Source organism: Triticum aestivum, chromosome 2D, assembly GCF_018294505.1.
Source record: "Triticum aestivum cultivar Chinese Spring chromosome 2D, IWGSC CS RefSeq v2.1, whole genome shotgun sequence".
In the NCBI taxonomy this organism is placed as follows: Eukaryota; Viridiplantae; Streptophyta; class Magnoliopsida; order Poales; family Poaceae; genus Triticum; species Triticum aestivum.
In genome coordinates this window covers 534,254,538-534,267,477 of record NC_057799.1, presented here as the reverse complement: position 1 = coordinate 534,267,477, position 12,940 = coordinate 534,254,538, and the positions used below count along the sequence as shown (strand labels likewise).

Sequence of the window (12,940 nt, the reverse complement as noted above, 5' to 3'; positions counted from 1 at the left end):
TGGTTTCGGACCAAACTTATCCGGTTTTGAGACTTGAGGGACCAATTGTATACCAAAAAATCATGAGGGACCAAGTCTATACTTTGTGGGAACTTGAGGGACCAAAAACATACTTTTCTCTTACTAAAAATACCCTAGTTCTAGCCCTAACATCTGTCCATCCATCTATCTATATATCCTCATAAATCATAGAAAAATGCCTTGGTTTTTTTAACTACTATCTACTTCTTGAATCATAGAAAAATGCTCTAATTTCACATAACTTAGAAAAAATCCTATTCTATTCAAAAGACCTACATTTACTTATTTTTTTCAATTCTATTGAGAAAACCTTAAAAAAATCTCATATAGTATAATACATTTCTGTACCTAAAAATTTCTATTACTAAGTTCTTTTACTAAAAAAATTATACCTAAATTTTTATACAAAGAGATGAGGGCAGTGGGAGGACGAGGAGGGAGGAGGGAGGAGTGAGGGGTTCGAGCGGCTGGGGAAGGGAGGAGAGAGGAGGGCAGTGGGAGGAGGGAGCAGGGAGCAGGGCGGCGGTCAGACGAGGGAGGAGGGGAGGAGGGCCGCTGGCACGAGGAGGGAGGAAAGAGGAGGGCCGCCAGAGGGAGGAGAGAGGGCAGCGAGAGGAGGAGGGAGGCAGATACCTTGGTGGCGACGGCAGGCGACGACGGCGACGTCGGGCGGCGGAGTGGGCGAGTGAGAGTGTGAGGGGGAGAGTGAGGACGCGCGCGAGCCGGGGTGTGGATAAGGTGTTCCGTAATAATAACATTGGTTCTAAAAATCGCTACTGCTAAGCTTCATAGCAGTAGCGCTTTAAGGGATGCCATACATTTGGAAGGACTCCACTATAAATCTGACGTCAGATTTTTTACCATAACAAATTGAACGTCTTTCATGATAAATTTTGTTTTTTTAGGATGGCATATTTAATTGGCGAACATGAGAAATCCCACTCAGTTCATTTTCTTTTATTAGAAAATTACCGTGCTTGCAATTAAATTTATCATCACCGCGTCATTTAAATTGTCATAGGAAACATTAGATTTACCATGCCTAAAAATCTGACGTTAGGGATAACCCGATTTAACGAATATTCGATCCTTTTTGCTGCCGTGGAAAATTGGCCGAGTAGGGCAGCCATGCTCGCTCCGCTTCAGTTCACCTCACGAACAGAGACCGCCGCCCCTCTCTCACCTCTCACGACAGGAAAAGAGCGGCGGCTCGTCTGAAAACAACAAGAGTGGCGGCGCATCGGCAGCTTTGGATCGGGCGCTGGCGGCGCGTCGAGGTGCCGCATCTCTCTATCTCTCTCTTATGGCATAGTGAGCGGTGGCGGCGGGAAATGGGGGATCTGGGCGACGGGGAACCGGCAACTAGGCGGCGGGGCTTGGCGAGCGCAGACGGCGGGGAACGGTCAGCGCGAGCGGCGCGGTTTGGCGAGCGCAGGCGGCGGGAATGGCCAAGCATGTCTCCTCTGCCCTCTTCTGTGCTCCGATCTGACCTCTCTCTTTCTCTGCGACAAGCACGGAAAAGCACCGTGCTGCTGCTCTTTTGTGCCACGATTGACTTATATCTTCCTAGTTTTTCTGCTGCTAGCTAGTTGGTGCATGAAAATGTCTAGATTTTTTAAGCTGGGGAGAGACCTGGTTATCCAACCGAACGAAATAACAACAAATGACTATCCCTAACGAGGTGGTTGGGGATACCCTCAGCCAATCCATTTTTGCCCTGGAACCAAATATAGACATATTTTAAAGTGTAGATTCACTCATTTTGCTTCGCATGTAGTCCATAGTGGAATCTCTAAAAGGTCTTATATTTAGGAACGGAGGGAGTAGCAATAATATTTTTTTCCTATGGTAGCACTATTTGTACGTTTGGCTCAATGGAGCAAATAAAAAGGAGAGAATCCTTTGAACTCATTTTAAAAGAAAAACGCGGAAATCCTACCATCCACTTGGATTGGTTTTTAAAATTTTCTATGCACGAAGAACGAGATTGGGATCCTTAGTGACATAATAGCATTCTAATTATACTTTTTACGTAGTTTGACTTTGATTTGACCATGTTTATTAGGATTTCTATGTTTCCTCTATTCTTGTGAATCAAACACTCAAGTTTACAAAGTTCATGTGTTTTCCGATCATCTAGTTTGCACATGCATTCGTATCATATTCCTATGTGTTTAGAATTATGCGAACCAAACAGGTCCTAAGCAGCAAGGAGATTGGCAATCACATGACCTAGGGGACTGAGTTCGTGATGCCTCCCAATAATAGAATTATCTCATTGTGTATGCTTTCCAATAATAGCATTACCTCATAGCTACTGAACAAGAAAATAATCTGATGATGTAAAAGGGACGTCAATGGCTTTGAAAACAGTATCCTCTTTGTTGATTAAGTATCTCATTGTGGTGTCTTACAAAGTGATTTTCCTCATTTCCTGGCAGTTATAAAATCACCGACGGGAGGGGTCAACCAGCTGAAGTAGTGAAGTCAGGAATCATGGCAGAAGGTCTGATACTTGTTGTGCTTTCGAAAATCACAGCTACCTTTGGAGGAGTTGCACTGAATGCAATTAGGTTGAAATTGGGGAAGGAAGGCAACATTTTACTTGAAACAGAAAACAGGATGAAACAAATTGAGATTGAATTTGAGATCATGCAGGCCTTCATAAGTCAAGTAGATCCATATAGTGAAAATAACCAAATTCTCAAAGCATGGCTGAGGCACATAAGGAAGATTGCCTCTGAAGTTGAGGATATCATCGACGAATATTCATTTCTCCTTGGAAAAATGGACAATGCAGAAGGTCTTCTGAATAAGGCACTCCGTCGATCAAAGAGGGTGAAGGCATGGAAATATATTTCTGCTCAGCTCAAACAAGTACAAGAAAGACTTCAAAATCTATCAACTGTGAAAGAAAGATACGGCATAACAGTAGCTGTTGGACTTGGGGGTGGATCTTCACGCCACAATGTTACTCGTAAGATGTACATGTCTGATTCTTCCTACTTAAATGATAATGACAATGAAGAAATCATAGGAAATGAAGATGAAGCAAAAAAGTTGACACAATGCATAGATGATGATGGTTTGGATCGTACAATTATCTCCATCTGTGGAATGTGTGGGTCCGGCAAAACAACTCTTTTAAGCAGCATCTATAGGAAACAAAAAATCAGAAAGAACTTCGATTGCTATGCTTGGATCACGGTATCACCAAATTATCCCGTTGAAGATCTTCTAAGTAAACTGATCAACCAACTTTGTATCCCTGATGAGCACGCTGGTACAACTGATCCAACAGATTTGGTGGATAAAATCCACAGTTACCTTGGGAACAAGAGATACCTTGTTGTCTTGGATGACATGTGGAATAGAGATTCTTGGTTATTCCTTGAACGAGCATTTGTCAAGAATAAGTGCAGAAGTAGAGTCATCATTACTACTCGCACAGAAGCTGTTGCATCATTTGCAGAGGACAACCAGACTATCAGAATTGGTCTTCTTCCACAAAGAGAATCATGGGACCTCTTCAGCAGAAAAGCATTCTCAAGGCAAAACAGGGCAACATCGGGATGCCCTCAAGGTCTTGTTCCCTGGGCAGAAAAAATTCTGGAGAGATGCCAAGGCTTGCCCCTCGCTATAGTAGCTATAGGGAGTCTCCTATCTTACAGAGAAATGGAGGAACATGAGTGGAAACTATTCTACAATCAACTGAATTGGCAACTAACAAATAATCCAGAGCTGAATCGGGTTTCAAGTTTCCTGAAGCTAAGCTTGGATGATCTTCCAAGCCACTTGAGGAACTGTTTCTTGTACTGTGGGTTATTCCCGGAAAATTACCCAATACGACGGAAATGGATAATCAGAGTGTGGGTAGCTGAAGGTTTCATCGAGGATCGTGGAACAGAGACGACACTGGAGGAAGTCGCCGAGGATTACCTCAAAGAACTTGCTCAGCGCTCACTGATTCAAGTGACGGAAAGGAATGAGTACGGAAGGCCAAAAAGATTTCAGGTGCATGATCTTGTGAGAGAAATGACGCTGACCATATCAAGAAAAGAGAGGTTCGCTCTTATCTGGAATAACCCAGACGTGACAGACGGCGGCGACGAAGCAAGCCGTGTATCAGTGCATTGTGGAGGCCAGGTCTTTCAGCCAGGCCCAGCTTCACAACATCTGCGCTCATTTTTGTTGTTCGACAGGAATGTGCCGGTTCCATGGATCTGCGCCGCTTCATCGAATTTCAGGCTGCTAAGGGTGTTGTGCCTCAGATACTCCCTCCTCGAGCACATCCCGGAAGCCATCACAGCTGGTCTGTTCAATCTGCACTACCTTGATTTCTCGCGTACGAAAGTGAAGACGATACCAAGATCAATAGCGAGGCTCAAGAAACTGCAGTCGTTGCACCTCAGGTTTGCTCGTGTGATGGAGCTGCCACGTGAAATAGCGATGCTCTCAAGCCTCCGGCACTTGTCTGTGAGCAACGATCTGTATGGCACATCAGTCACTGGTAGCATCTGCATGCTCAAGCACTTGCAAACTCTCCGAGAGGTGAAGGCCAACAAAGATTTGGTTCAGAATCTGGGGTGCCTCACGCAGCTAAGAAGCCTGGGCATCACGGCAGTCCTTCCAAGCTACGGCGGGGACCTGTGGACTTCGATAGGGAAGATGACCGTCCTGACTAAACTGGCGGTCGGAACTCGCGGCGAAAACGACGAAGTCCTCAGTTTGGACAAGTTCAAGCCGCTCAGAAACCTGGAGAAGTTTTACCTGACGGGCAAGCTGGAGAACGGGGTGCTCTTTCCGGTATCCGAGGGGTTTGACAAGCTCAAGGTCCTGACAATGCGCTGGTCCGGGCTGGCGCAGGACCCGCTCAAATCCTTGTCTGAAATGGGGAACCTAGTTTACCTCAACCTCTATTGTGCGTATGACGGGGAGTCCCTGGCGTTCTGTTCTGGATGGTTTCCCAAGCTCAAGCGGCTGTTCCTAGGGAAGCTGGACAATCTGAGTTCAGTTGAGATAAGCGATGGCTCCATGACCAACTTGACATACCTAGAGCTTCGTGAGCTTTGGAGCCTGGAAGCCGTGCCTGAAGGCCTCGGGTACCTCAGGTCGCTTCAGCACCTGTATGCGCGGAACATGCCGAGGGACTTCGCCGCGCAGCTGGAAGGAGACCGCAAGGGATTTGTTCAGCATATTGCCAACATCGAATGTGTCTGACCGACGCACTTTCGTCATCTCTGTTTTCTGTAACAGTTAACACAGGATGATTCGGACAGAAGAAATGTTTCGGTGCGAACTGCGCTAGTTTCAGACCTCCAGTTTCAGCAAGGTGTTGATAGGCGAGGCACTGGGAATGCAGAGACCATTTATTTCCTTTTGTTGTTGGCCATGCAATAAGAGGGATTGCTTAGAGAGATAGTGCTGCGTTCGCGGTTGTCTTCAGTGTTTCTAATCAAAAATAATAATCCGTCAGAGATATTAATTCCAGCGTTTTTCTCAGCTATATATTTCAGTCAAAACCAGTCAGAGATTTGCTTATGGATTGTAGGCTGTGTCATATTATGCTGTAACAATCACTCCAGTGCTTTTGATCTATGTATATCCGGGTTGCTGGTCGGCAAGAAGCACTCGTTTATTCAATATCAGATGGGTTTCGGCCCCAGGCCATCCATTCAGTCCTCTCTTCCATTATACTACTTGCAGAATTAAGCCCTTTCTCTGTAAATGCTTTGTTTTTAACTGTAAACCGCATCCAGGCCAGGCTGATGTATTTGCAGATTCTGCTTCAGTAGCATTTGGAGGCCATATGATACGGGCGAATGAATCTGGTCATACTTCTTCGCATTTCGCAGGTGCATTCATCATATCGCAGTGGCGAAAGCGCCAAGGCCACAAGCGACAGTGATGGTGTCACGGCATGCTTTCCATGTTGGAGCTGATACTTGACAATTTCTTTTCGGTGCATCCGGCGTGACGGTTGGATAAACGCCACCCAAACCCACGCACGCTTCACACGGCCTTGGATAGGCCGAAGGCGCGAGTGGCGCTAGTCCCACATGTCCGGTGACACCTTTTATTTTATTTTATTACTTTTTAGTTGGTTTTATTTTATTTACTGGGAGACTAGTCGAAACTATTGCCTTTTTCAGAAAACAAAATCTTCAAAATTACATTGGGGAACTTGCGAGTTTGGTGTCTCCCATCTCCGTCTGGCCGAAGGATTATCTCTCGGCCCTTCTCGATGTACTACTAGCTTCTCCGGAACGGTGATCTCTCGAGATTGTGGTCGCCGGCTTTTTTGGTCTACGATCGATGGCTTTCTGGTCGCTGCTTATACAAATACAAATGCCTTGGTTTTTTCAAGATTACTCCGACACGAGCTTTCCTGCGCCTCGGGCCAAGAGGCAACATTGAGTTTTGCTGACGCGTACATGTGTATACTTTTTTTTTAAACATTGGTGTCACCCAGGAAAGCATATTCTCATGTGAGCCGATTTGAATGTCCACCCTTTCAGTTGGTGCTGGAAATGCTGGTGCTATGGTTTCAAGAGATGGTTTCAGAGACCCCACCACCGGCGTACGGAGAGCTGTTAAGGGATTGGCGTCCACACGCTAGCTAGTGACAATTAACTGGCTTGAAAGCCTTCAGAAACTGTGGCCAGGTGGGCCATTAGTGACTCAGTAAAGCTCATTAGCTTTCTATCCTGTAGGGGCGAGAACAGTATGCGAGGACAGTACGGCGCGAGACAGCACAGTAATTATTACCACTAGTACTAAACCTGCTCTGCTTTGGAACAGTCTCCTGTCCGAAACTCAGGCCTGCCTTTCAATGCGCCAATCAATAGACGGATGAATGGCTCTAGCATGGTGGTACTCAAGGGCATGATTCGGAAGCTGTACCACTACGTACTAATCGCCATTTTTCTTTTGCTGATGGGCATCCGTCTAATTAATTAATTTGGGTAGTAGGACTGGGATTAGCTGAAACCTTCCACTAGTAACCTAGCTGTCTCAAGAGACAGAATCGAATAAAAGTAAGTTTCGGTCGAGTAAATAAACTGTGCGCATCTATTCTAGACCCGCGTGATGCTATTCCACAAGATCCCCAAGCCCAAGTGTACTTTCTGTAGGAGAAAGGATAAAAGGTGAAAAAAAGATGGATGATAAAGGCAAGGAATAGATGCCGTTTCAAAGCCTACACACGCGGTGAAGCCAAAGTATCTATCCACATGACAATGCCAAAATGCCAATCACCACCTACCCATCATATATATAATGACATATTAAGACGAGTCCAAAGTTTTCAACTTGCACGCTGACACCATCCCCCAAAGATCGAGTGAAATGGAAGATCACAGCGGAGAGGGAGGCTGCATTTTAATCCGTGATTGTTAAGATGGTACACCCCAAAAATTTGTAGCCGGAAACGGATACTCCCTTCGTTCCGAAATATAAGCCTTTTTTAGAGATTCCGCAACAAACTACGTACGGATGTATATAGACATTTTTTGAAGTGTGGATTCACTCATTTTGATCCGTATGTAGTACGTAGTAAAATCTGTGAGAAGACTTGTATTTAGGAACGGAGGGAGTAGATATTACAAACAAGTACAACTACTTGCTATGCACAATTATATTTAGTTGCATTATTATTAAATACTTTTTTTTATCATTGTTGTTATCCTCATTTTAGATGATAAGTTGCGAAATGTGCATTAGGTTAAGGGGTTCGGGAAGACAGAGATAGGAGAGCGGGAAACCCGCCGCGGAAGCGAATTTTGGAGAGGCACCAAGAAAGAGAATAAATAAATTGTTTTGATTGAAATGAAAAAATATTAAAGTTGACGAGAAAAGTAAGAGCAACTCCAATGGGGCGACCCATTTCGTCTGCGGCCATCCGTTTGGGTCGGCGCGGACAGAAAAGGAGGCCCAACGCGCCGACCCAAACGGACGCGTGTCCGTTTTTCGTCCGCGGGCGACCCATTCCTGGCCCATTTTTTAGCCTGATTTGTGTCGCCGCGGACACGCGACGGACGCGCGCGCGGTCGCCTACTCCTGTCCCCGGGCCCGCTGGTCTGTGGCACATTGGCCTCCCTCCCCCCGGCCAACAAGCAACCCTCGCCCCCCGCCTCCTCTGTCACCGACGCCACCGCCCATTTTTGCGGCGACTCTTCCAGCTGCCGCCGCCTCCACATCCGCCCAACAACGCCGCCCCTGCTCCCAGTCGCCCCCCGCCGCCGGGGAACAAACTAGTTCCCGCCGCCGCTTCCCCCACCGCACAGCCGCCCGCGACCAAGAAGACGCCTCGCCGCCCCCGCCACATACGACCGGCACGCTCGTCGGACGCCGTCACACTCGTCAGACGCCGGCAGGGCAGCTAGCTGGTCTGTGGGCGCCGCGTCTCCCCTCGCCGGCCGTCTCCTTCTTCGACGCCCGCAAGCTGTTCGACAGTTTGCCAAGGTACGAAAATGGACTCCGCCGACGAGTTCTTTTTCCACAATTTCATTTGCGACTCCGACGATTCATCGTCCGACGACGAGGAGGAGATATTGGCTGCCGTGTTGGTCCATCACCACCTCAACAACCAGCGGCCGTTGTTCCGTGGCTCCATTCCGGGCCACCTTCCGGCGTTGAATCGTAACCGAGAGAGCGGGCATTTCCTTCTCTGGAAGGACTACTTTGATACAACAAACCTGTTGTTCAAACATCACAAATTCCGCCGCCGGTTCCGTATGAGTAGGCATGTTTTCAACCGTATTAGAGAGGGAGTGGTCGGCTATGATGACTACTTCGAGTGCAAAGAGGATGCCGTCGGCAAGATTGGTTTCTCCTCTTATCAGAATGCACTGCCGTCATCCGAATGCTTGCATACGGAGTGCCCGGTGATCTCATTGACAAGTACGTCCGTATGAGCGAGTCTACATGCCTAGAGTCCCTGTATAAGTTCTGCAAGGCTGTGATTGCTGTGTTTGGCCCTGAGTACTTGAGAGAGCCGACAGCTGCAGATACAACCTGTTTGTTGGCGATGAATGCTAGCAGGGGCTTCCCGAGGAAGCTTGGCAGCATAGACTGCATGCACTGGGAGTGGAAGCATTGCCCTTTTGCTTGGCAAGGGCAGTATAAGGGACATGTCAGGGCTTGCACTGTCATACTAGAGGCCGTGGCGTCTCAAGATCTCTGGATCTGGCACTCTTTCTTTGGCATGGCTGGATCACACAATGATATCAACGTGCTTCAGCGCTCGCCGGTGTTTGCTAGGCTTGCCGAAGGCAACAGCCCACCGGTGAACTTTACTGTCAACGGCCACAACTACAACAAAGGGTACTATTTGGGTGACGGTATCTATCCTCAGTGGACCACTATTGTAAAGACAATACCCAACCCTGTTGGAGAGAAAAGGAAAAGATTTGCCCAAGAGCAAGAGAGTGCTAGAAAGGATGTCGAGCGTGCCTTTGGTGTTTTGCAATCTCGATGGGGCATCGTTCGGTATCCTGCTAATACTTGGAGCACGCAGAAACTATGGGAGGTGATGACTGCTTGTGTGGTCATGCACAATATGATCGTAGAAGACGAGCGCCCGGAACGTCTGTACGATCAAGGCTTTCAGTTTCAGGGTGAGAATGTTGTGCCTGAGCATGGAGTAGCGGCAACATTTGAGCAGTTCACTCAGTTTCATGAAGACATGCGTGACTGGAAAACTCACGTGGAATTGCAAAATAATTTGGTTGAGTATATGTGGATTCATGTTGGCAACCAATAGATGTATCTTCTTTTATTCGTTCGCAAAACTATGTGAAACATTTTTATTTTTATTTGGCCTGTAATATACTATTTATTTGAGCGGACTATTTTGTTTGTTAAATTTTCATTTCACAATATGTTGAATGCAATGCAAAATTGAGCGAACAGCCGGCCACGCCTGCACATATGGGTCGGCGCGTTGGGCGCGCTGCCGACCCATAAAACACAGGGCGGACGCCGGGCGGGCGGCCGACCCAAACGAATAAAAAGCGGACGAAATCGCCGTCCGTTTGGGTCGCCCGTTGGAGTTGCTCTAATGTCACATGTATCCAAAGACGCCTGGGATCTCACATGGCATTACTGTGTATCCAAACGTCGAATTACCCCGGTCCCCCCACAGCCACAGGCCACTAGGCTGGCCTTTCTTCCGGCACGCCCGTACGTGCAGCCACCGATATTTCCAAGTACAGTGAGGACTCAGTGGACACTCGCTAGTCACTAGCTATAGCTCGCGGGTTCCGGGCAGCCAATCCCGTTCGCTTGTTCCCGATCGGACGCCTCGATTGGAGGAGATGGGTCCTGGCCCCGGCGTGGGAGGACGGCCGGCATCCTGAAGAGGAAAGAGAGAGCGGTAGGGCTTGAGTACTGTTGCGTGATGCCCTTTCACGGGGTTGGGGGCGTCAAACAAAGGCCCTGTTTGCATCTGAGTTTGAGCTAGTTTGACCGAACTAGCCCTATAAAGTATTTAAACAGGAGGAGTTAGTTTGAGCTAGTCGGCTCTAACCCAGTTAAAAAAACTAGCCCGGTGGAGAGGTGCTAATTGGGTTAGTTCTCCTGGGGCCCATTAAAAGAAAAATAAAAAAATATCCCTCCCGCACCAGATCCCTCCCTCCCGAACCCCCCTCGCACGACTCCTCTTCGTTCCCATCGCGCCGCCGCTCGCCCTCCTCCGGCCGCCCTAGCCCTCTGGCCTCCGACGCCCTCCTCTGGCCGCCCTCGCCCTCCTCCGACCGCCCTCCCCCTCCGGCCTCCGAAGCTTGCCCCGCTCCCTCGTCACCGGTCGTTTCTCTCCCTCTGTCGTGTGAGGTGGCGGCACATCTACCAGGGAGGTCACGAGAGGGGTGAGTTCTTTCGTCCCTTCTCTGTCTCACAGCCATATCATTGATCTTGCTCGCTCTAGCGCTGATTCTGATTTAGAAAAGTAGATCCTGATTAAACTTGGTATAGATTTGTGGTGCACGCATGGAATTGTTTGATGCTGTTTGAGGAGGTAATAATTCTTCATGCAATTTTTTGTGTGCTCAGGGAAGGATTTTCGATTTGAAAGCTTGGATGCTTCACTGTTATTTCAGATGTGTTGTGGACTAACATCCTTCGGCACTGTAAGTTGTGTCATCTCTTAGCTCAAAAGTTTTAACCTAAAGTAGAGGATCACTACATATGCTAGACAAACTTAATTCTGAGACTCGTGTATTATTTGGCATGGATGAAATCACATATCTTAGTTGCATCCTAGCGTTCTAGTTATGCCTAATGTTTTATATTCTGACTTTGAGTGTCTGGGGTGATCCAGTTCATATTTATTGGAAGAAGTAAGAAGGAATACCTTCCCTTTTTGTCTCTTTGTTATGTCCCTTGATGTTGCCTTTTCCGTCAAACATGTTTTGTAATGTGCCAGTGAAAGGACCACGATGTCGCCTAGAGGGGGGGGGGTGGTGAATAGGCGTTTTAAAAACTTCTACGGATTTTGCTTTATCCGAATGCGGAAATAAACTAAGCGGATACTTTTCAAGCACAAATCCTAAATATACTAGGCTCAACTAAGTGCACCAACAACTTAATGTAAATGAGGTGAGCACAACAAGGATACTAACAAGCACAAGTAAGATACACAAACTTACTTGAGCAATATCACAAGATATGTAAGTGTATGACACAAGTTAGAAATTCACACTAAACACAAGATATATCAATAGTAGCAAGTATGAATTGCAGGATATAAAGTGTAGTCCTAAATAATCTCTTTAAGGAAAAAGACAACACAATATAATGAGGACAACAATATATAGTGAATGCAAGGTCAAATGACCAAAGTAAACCACAAGGAGATAGGGTTAGGGATAACCAAAGCCACGGAGACGAGAATGTATCCCGATGTTCACTTCCTTGGAGGGAAGCTAGTCACCGTTTGGAGAGGTGGATGTTACCACGAAGGCACAGCAATGCCACGAAGGCTCACCCTATTCTCCTTGAGATATCACCACGAAGGCGATTCCCAACCACTAGTGGTAGACCTTGAGGCGCCTCCAAACCTTCACAAACTTTTCGAGGGACAAATCACAAGTTGATTCTTCGTCGGAACACTCCTACCGCCTAGGAGTCTTCAATCTCCAAGAGTAACAAGATCAAGGGGGAAATGCTTAAGACTTGCTCAAATCACAAATTGCTTTTGTCAAAAGAGAGAGGAGTGGGTGTATGCTTGGATGAAATCTCTCTCAAGAACTCTCACAAATCTCTTCGGGGTCTAGCAGGAGAAGGCTCAAATCCCTCTTTCTCAAATCCCACCAAAAGCAACTAATGCTATGGAGGGATGGGAGAGGAGAGGAACAATGGAGGAGGTCAACAAATGAACCCTAGATCCATGGGGTAGTTTTCCCCCAAATGGATTGGAGTTTTTGAGGCTTGGGGAGGAGGATAGAGCTCAAAAGAATGGGGAAAACTCAGATCCAAAAGCCCTTCCTCGATGGGGAAGAAGGGTACCTTATATAGTGCCCCCACCAAATCTGCCCGTTATGTACAGAAAAACGCAGCCCGGAACTTCTGGGTATGCCCGGAACTTCCGGGCTCCCTATTGGGCAGATATGTGCAAACTCTCTGGTTAGCCCGGAACTTTCCCCGGAACCTATCCGGAACTTCTGGCCCCCGGAACTTCCGGGCTCCCTTTGGCCCGATGTGTGGGAACTTTCTGTTTAGCCTGGAACCTGCCCGGAACTTCCGGCTCCCGGAACTTCCGTCCCCGTAGAAAACAGCTAGCATACTGAAAGTAAAACATTCATAACTTTTTCATACGAACTCCGACTTTGATGATCTTGGGCTCGTTTTGTAGATATTGAAAAGCTCCAGGTCCTCACATAGAGAACCACCCAATATCAAACAAAATGGATGATTACATCAA

The 12,940-nt window shown here is 47.2% G+C and overlaps 1 pseudogene; it reads left to right on the top strand.

The window, feature by feature from the left end:
* The first annotated feature begins 1,152 nt into the window (after nucleotides 1-1,152).
* On the top strand, nucleotides 1,153-9,784 carry LOC123049817 (disease resistance protein RPM1-like; annotated as a pseudogene).
* The last annotated feature ends 3,156 nt before the right edge of the window (nucleotides 9,785-12,940 follow it).